Source organism: Chrysochloris asiatica, unplaced genomic scaffold, assembly GCF_000296735.1.
Source record: "Chrysochloris asiatica unplaced genomic scaffold, ChrAsi1.0 scaffold00066, whole genome shotgun sequence".
Lineage (NCBI taxonomy): Eukaryota > Metazoa > Chordata > Mammalia > Afrosoricida > Chrysochloridae > Chrysochloris > Chrysochloris asiatica.
Window position 1 is genome coordinate 2771659 of NW_006408584.1, and position 8515 is coordinate 2780173.

Genomic DNA, 8515 nt, shown 5'->3' on the forward strand with positions numbered 1-8515 from the left:
AGGGTTATCACTGCTGGCATCAGATGGATCTTGGCTGAAAGCAAAGAATACCAGAAAGATGTTTACTTATACTTTATTAATTATACAAAGACTTTTGATTGCACAGGTCATAACAAGCTATGGACAGCATTGCAGAAAATGAATATTTCGAAACACTTAATTGTGCTTATGAGAAACCCGTACATAGACCAAGAGACAGTTGTTCAAACAGAACAAGGGAACATCAAAAGGTTTAAAATTAGGAAAGATGTGTGTCAGGGTTGTATTCTTTCAAATGCTTATTCAATCTATATGCTGAGCAAATAATCGAATAAGCTGAATTACATGAAGAAAAACATTATATCAGAATTGGAGGAAGACTCATTAACAACCTGTGATATGAAGATGATACAGCCTTGCTTGCTGAAAGCAAAGAGGACTTAAAATACTTACTGATGAAGTTCAAGGACCACACTTTTTGATATGGGTTGCATCTCAATGTAAATAAAACAAAAATCTTCAACACTGGACCAATAAACTACATCCACAAAAATGGAAAAAAGACTGGAGATGTTGAAGACTTCATTTTACTTGACTCAACCATCAACATTCAAGAAATCAAATTATGTTGTTCATTGGGCAAATCTGCTGCACAATATCTCTTTGGAGTGTTGAAGAGCAAAAATGTCAGCTTAAGGACTAAGGTGAGCCTGACCCAAGCCATGGTATTTTCAGTAACCCCATATGCATGGAAAATTTGGAAATGTGTAAGGAAGACAGTAGAAAATTCATGCATTTGATTTATGGTGTTGAAGGAGAATATTGAAAGTACCATAGACTGCCAAAAGAGCAAACCAGCTGTGTTGGAAGAAATACAGCCAGAGTGCTCCTTGGAAGCCAGAATGGCCAGATTTAGTCTCTCATACTTCTGACATATTATCAGGAGAGACCAGTCCCTGGAGAAGGGTATCATGTTTGGTAAAGTGGAGGGTCTCAGAAAAAGAGGAAGACCCCAAAGGATTGCACAGTGGTAGTAACAATGGACTCAGACATAATAACAATTGTGAGGTTGGTGTAGGACCAGGAAGTGTTTTATTCTGTTGTACATAGGGTCGTTTTGAGTCGATACCAACTCAATGACACCTAACAACAACAGGGGGCGGAAGAAGGAGAGATTATTTCACTGGCTAAAGGGTAGGCACATGTTAACTCAGAGAGGATAATATACAAGAAGAGGGAAGTTGTCAGAAAAAAATAATGAAGTCAGGTGAAGACACAGGAGGTATAAAAAGACTAAAGAGGGTAGAGGTAAATAGTAATACATATGATCTAGAACAACAATGTTATGTGGGTAGATACATAGTCAGAGACACTTGTTGAATGGGTATGGAAGGAAGACTAGAATATATATGTTGGTGGTGGTGGTGGTGGTAAGTGCATTGGAGTCAGTTCTAACTCAGCAACACTCTATAGGGTTTCTGAGGAGCAACTAGTGGATTTGAACCTTGTGAATTGTAGTTGACTATTATCATTTATTGTGTCAAAAGTTGAAGAAAATATAACTTTGGAAGAGCTAACTCCTCAAAGTTTAGTTGACTTTAATGACATGAATGGAGCAAAGCTTTCGATACATTCAATTTGTGATGGGGCACAACTCAAAATGAGAAGAACCAACTGTAATAAAACATTCATAATCAGAGCATGGAGTACAGGAAGCATGAATCTAGGAAAATTGGAAGTCATCAAAAAATGAAATTGAACTCATAAAGATTGATATCCTAGACATTACTGAACTGAAATACTTAAATTGTTCATTGTTATTCAATCATATGGTTTACCATGTTGGGAACAATAAACTGAAGAGGAATGATGACACATTCATTTATCAAAGGAGCATTTCAAGATCTACCTTGAAATATTTCAAGATCTATCTTCTGACAAGATGACGAACAAGGCAGATGCACACAGACCCTCCACAAGAAAGACTGTTATTGTTGTTAAGTGTCATCGAGTCGATTCTGACTCATAGCGACCCTGTATAAGGTTCCTGAGGAGCAGCTAGTGAGCTTGAACTGCCGACCTTGCAGTTCAAATGGCTTTGCAGTCTGGCGCATTAACCCACAGCACCACACCAGGACTCCCCACAACAAAGATAGGAGAGACCAAATGAAATAGACACAGATGAAAATTTTGGAACCCAGAACTTCAGAGGAAAAGTTGGAGAAGTAGATTGATTGCTTGCTTAGAGGAGAAGCTGAACAGGGACGTAGAGAGAAGGAGACTGGCCAGCCAGACTCAGCATGAACATCTTGTGAGCAACTTTGGCAACAGGAGACCTGGCAAAGCAGTGTCACACAGGTGATGAAAAAAATGTAATAACCTTCTTTTCCTCATGATCCCCTGGTGATGGCCAGCTTCCACCTTGATCCACCCCCATTGCAGCCCCTGCTCTCCAGGAGTTTGGAGTCACATGGTTGGGAGCCACCTCAGTGTGAGACTGGGACTGGCTCACTGATGTGGTTTGCCACTTTGGTGCCTGGATTTAGGTGGGACCAAATCTAAACCAACAGAACCTACAGAGCCATGACACCAGCATTTTACTAGTCACTCTGCCTCCAGATGCCCTGTAGTCCCAACAGACACAAAAACCAACTCTACCAAGGGCCTCCATGAACTACTTCCAGATTTATCGCCCACATCATAGATAATATTTAGGTCAATGGGAACTTCATCTAAGACCTGGAACTCTCCTATTTCATCCTTCCCACACTCACCTTGTGAGCTCCTTGGATTGCAGAAGCCTCTAGAGTTTTCTATTCTACGGGTTCAACAGCTATACTGTTTTTTGCTTTTATTTCTGTTTGAGGTTTGATTCTTTTCCTTTTGTTGTTTCATTGTTTTTGTTTTTTCATTCTCTTCCTTCTTCTCTTCCGATTCCTTTGAATTGTAACCTTTCCATCTCCACTTTTGTTTTTCCTTATTTTCTTCTGTTTCTCATTTCCCCTCTGTTCCCCCCCTTTTTGATCTTTCTTTACTATGCTCTACTCTCTCTTTTCATCTTTCCTCTCTCTGGGTTTTCTAAGTGTTTTTTTAAATCTCTTCCTTTTATATCTCTTATTTTTCTCTTCTAAAACTCCATTTTCCATTCCCTCTTTTCTCTTTTTATATATTCTTAAGTAGTTTTTAATTTCCTCTTATTTTCATCCTTATTTTTCTCTTCTGTGACTCTGCCTCACTTCTCCTCTTCTGTCTTTATAGTTATTATATTCTTTTTTTCTGGTTACTGCTTGTTTTTATTTCTTTTCTCTTTTTATTATTTTTTATTTTCATTGTTGGTTTTGTCTTTGCTTATTCTGTTTTGTTTTCTTGTGTGTGAGGGGGGAGGTGTTTTCTTTCTCATCCAACAGGAACTGTGCCCATATAGCCCAAGCCACAACCATACCTTCTGCAAGTTCCACCCACTGGAAAAGAGCCATTACCAGCTCTCATGCCACCCGAACAATTATAGACAGCAGCCAACAAAAGCCAAATTCACCCTAAACTGAGGTGCGGGAATGGTGAATGAGAATGATATACACACTTTCTTTCTCTAACTACACTCACAAAGACAGTTGGTAATAGCCAAAGAACAAATCAGCATACAACAATAAATTAAATACAAATACAAGAGAAAATGGCTTAAAGAAATAACCAAGATGTAGAGATAGAAAATGTTTCTGAGGAAGAAAAGGTAATAGAACTAACTTTAATATAATTCAGATAAATATTTAAGTACCTCTAATTTAGGGCTGACAAAACTGACAAAAATATAGAGGAAAGTAAGAAGAACACAGAAAAAGACTTTGGAAGAATTCAGGAAACCACTATAAGAACAAGTACAAAAAATAAATGCAAATTATGAAACATTACAAAATCTGCCATTAGAAATCCAGAAGATCAATTGTAAGATTTTGGAAATTGATAAAACATTGAAAGGGCAAAGAAACAGATTTGAAGCAATGGAAGTCAGAATTAATGAGTTTAAAGGTAAACCTCTCGATACCAGTATGCTAGAAGTACAATCAGAAAAGAATGAAAAATTCCAAAGAAAGGCTATCAGTTATGTAGTACATCATAAAGAGGAACAATTTACATGTGATTAGAATTCAAGAACAGGAAGAGTCAATAAAATGCAGAAAAATTGCCAAGAGTTCCTGGAAAACTAATATCATTAAAGATGAGAACAGAACCATATAAGAATTTGAACAAACCACAAACAGGATATACCCCAAAAGAAAAGCACCAAAACATATCAAAATCAAACTTTCCAAAACCAAAGACAGGAAAAGATTCTGAGAGCAGCTCATGAAAAACAAAAAGTTACCTACAAAGAAGAATTAATAAGGCAAGGCTCTGATTTCTCAACAGAAACCATGCAGGCAAAAAGGCAATGAGATGACATATACAAAACTATGAAAGAAAAATTTTCCAACAAAGAATCATAATTATATACCCAGCAAAACTGTTAACTTCAAAATTAGGATATTTCCCGTTAAACAAAAAGTAAAGGAATTTGTAATGGCCAGACTAACTTTACAGAAAAGACTAAAGAGTTTTCTTGGGATTAAAAACCTGCAACAACAGACAACAATCTGAGATTCACATAAATGACACCAACCAGAACAGAATACAGAAATGTTGTTATGTTGTTGTTAGGTGCCATCGAGTCAGTACCGACTCATAGTGACCTTATGCACAGCAGAACGAAACAGTGCCTGATCCTGGGCCAGCCTCACTACTGTTGCCACGCTTGAGTACATCAATGCTGCCACTTGGCCAATCCATCTCATTGGGGGTCTTCCTCGTTTTCTCTGACCCTCCACCTTACCAAATATGATATCCTTCTCCAGCAACTGTTCCTTCCTGACAATATGTCCAAAGTATGAGAAACAAAGTTTGGCCATCTTGGCCTCCAAGGAGCACTCTGGCTGCACTTCTTCTGGAACAGATCTATTGGTTCTTTTGGCAGCCCATGGCACTTTCAGTATTCTCCTCCAACACCATAACTCAAAAGCATCAATTCTATGGTCTTCCTTACTCACTGTCCAGATTTCACATGCATATGAGGTTATTGAAAATACCATGGCTTGGGTCAGGCGCACCTTAGTCCTCAAGCTGACATCTTTGTCAACACTTTACAGAAAGAGAATTATTTAAAGTAACATAAATCTACAAAAGTGATAAAAGGGAACTAGAGATACAAATGTTTGATGAAGTCAACCACAAATTAAAAAAAGAGAAAATAGTGTAGATACAGAATTTGCAAATAGTGAGGAAGTCAAGTAATTTTCAAGATAAAATACACTGTTTTAAGTAAGGAAAAATTAATAAATTATAGAATAACCTTAAAGAAAATTAATATATCTGCACATCAAATTTTTTAAAAAGAGGAAAACCAGAAAGATTTAGCAAACATTAACACAATAGAAATGAAGAAAATGAAAAAATCCACAAACAAAATGAACTCTGGGTAGAAAATTATGTGGAACAATTAAACCAGCAACACCAAAAAGAAATAAGTAAATAAAACCACAGTAAAATGACAGCAATCAATTCATACCTATCTATAATTACATGAGTATAAATGGATTCAATGCACCAGCAAGAGACAGAGAGAAGAATGGATAAGAAAACAGAATCCTTCAATATTCTATCTAAAAGAGACACATCAAAAAGATAGCTTAAATGCTCATCAACAGAAGAATGGTTAAACAAACTTTGGTACATACATGCAACGGAATACTATGCATCATTGAAAAATAATGATGAATTTGCGGAACACTTTACAACATGAATGAAACTGTAGGACATTATTCTAAGTGAAGTTAGTTGAAATTGTGTTGAAATTAGTGAAATTGAAAAACAGACAAATATTGTCTGAGATCAATGTCTTAAAAAGTTAAGAAAATATTTTCTTAATAAAAGAAACAATCAATGATTGTTACCAGAGAGGGAGAGGGAAAATTATTCATGGGCTACAAGATAGACACATGTTATCATGTATACACCAAGAGGGAGAATAGTAGAGGAGAGATGAAGGTAATAGAAGACACAGGGAGGAATGCAATAGTTAAGTGAATGGAGGTAAATACTGTTAAATATTTGTACATGAGGGAATTGCAATTATTGTAATGAAGCAAAGTATATGCTTTGCTGAATGTAAAACTGATGAACTGCTCTGTGAACCTTCATTCAATTCACACACAAAAAAAAAAATAATAAAGAATATTTTGCCTATAAGCTATTAGGAACATCTCAAATGGAACATGTGAGATTGTATTCCTTGAGCTTGATAAATAACTGATATCACATTTGTTAGAGTGGCCTTTAGAAACCAACCAAGCAACCAATCAAACAAACAAAAAAATAGTCAAATCATTATAAATACAGCTTCCACCAGAATGAAAAACAGCAAACAAGCAAGGAAACATTATTAAGATGCCTAGTTAATCCATATAGGCTTGTGACCTTACCACTTTGCCTTTCCTCTGAACAATTTGAGCATTTCTGGCTTTTTCCTCAAACCTCTAATCTCTAACCTATGTTATTTAGTATTACCATATTCATTGTTGTTGTTGCTTCTTAACAAATTACTTTAGGGTAGTAGAAAAAATGATCTATCTTAAAGTACAATGTTGTCTGTGATAGGATAATATCCATATATCTACCAGAAAGACCAGAATCCTGTTTTAAGTAAGTGCTATGGGCTAATGCATTGGACTGCAAAGTCGTTTGAACCACAATGTCAGTGGTTCAAGCTTTCCAGCTGCTCCTTGGAAATCCTATACAGGGTCGCTATAGTTGGAAATGACTTGACAGCACTTAACAACAACAACAGCCAAAAAGACCAGTTAATTATTACTCACATTTACACACCAAACACTAAAGACAGTGATAATGAAATTAAAGACGTCTACCAGCAACTTAGGAGTCCTGGTGTGGCGCTGTGGGCTAATGCGTCAGACTGCAAAGTCGTTTGAACTGCAAGGTCGGTGGTTCAAGGTTACCAGCTGCTTCTTCAAAACCCTATACAGGGTCACTTTGGGTCGGAATCAACTCGATGGCACATAACAACAACAACCAGCAACTTAAGTCTGAAATTGATCAAACATGCAATCAAGATAATTACTGTTGACTGCAATGAAAAGTTGGAAGTAAAGAGGAAGGATCAGTAGTTGGATAATATGACATTGGTAATAGAAATAATGGTGGAGATCATAAGATCAAGTTTTGCAAGACAAACAACTTGTTCATGGCAAATACCTTTTTTCAACAACATAAAAGGTGTTTACACATGGACTTCACCAGATGTAATACTCAAGAATCAAATGGACTACATTTGTGAGAATACCAATGGGGATGCTCAATTCATAAGCCAAAACAAGATCAGGGGCTGACTGTGGAACAAACCATCAGTTTCACATATGCATGTTCAGGCTGAAGCAAAAGAAAATTAAAACAACCCACTAGAGCCAAAATATGACATTAAGTATTTTGTTGTTGTTGTTAAGTGCTGTCAAGTTGATTCTGACCCAAAGCAATCCTGAATAGGGTTTCTAAGGAGCAGCTGGTGAGCTTGAACCACTGACCTTGCAGTTCAAATGACTATGTAGTCTGACACATTAGCCCTCTGTACCACCCCAGGACTCGACATTAAGTATATAACACCCAAATTTAGAGACTACCTCAAGAATAGGTTTGATGTACTTCCAGTTTGGTGACAGGTGAAGCAGAGACAGGTAGGGAGGCTCCTTGGTGGAGGCTCAGATAAACCAGAGAAGGCCTTCCCAGAGCAGCCCCAGAGTTTTGGATCTTGTACAAGGTACCGGGTGCTAGATTCCTGCTCCCAATGGTGGAGAAATCTGAACATGAAAAGGAAAATATAGTGATTGTCGAATGGATCCAGATGTGGGACAGTCCCGGGGACCCCTTGGCCTGGATGGAAAACAGAGGGAGGGGCCACAGCCAGGCTGGTACTAAAAAGGTGCTAAAAATTGTGGAGGTTCTATAAAAAGAGGTGTGGCAGACTTTATCCTTTACTATCCTCCTGTCCCCTGTTGCACCTTACTACCCAGAATGGACACCTTCAGGCAGGTGGGAGTACACCCCCCAAAAGGGCCCAGCATTGTGCCCACAGTTTTCCTACAGCACAGTGAGGAGGTCCCTGGGAGGAGCCAGATTGATCCCACATACTGATCCTTTGGCAGCTTCTATGACATCTGACTCTGGGACCCAGACTTAAAGTTGACCTGGGTTGGACCCTTTATACCTGACTTACCTAGCAAGAAAAAAGCAGGCCTGGCCACAAAGCTAAAACATATGTGCACCTTGTAAAACCTCAATATAAAAGGCAATAGCCAACACCAACTATTATATAAAAACATACAGTTATTTTGAGAATTATACTGTGCAGATGCAGATACCTAACTAATCTTCAGAGATAAAAATAGTAGACAATCTTTCTTTCATTCATTTCTCAATGAATGTCACCTCCACA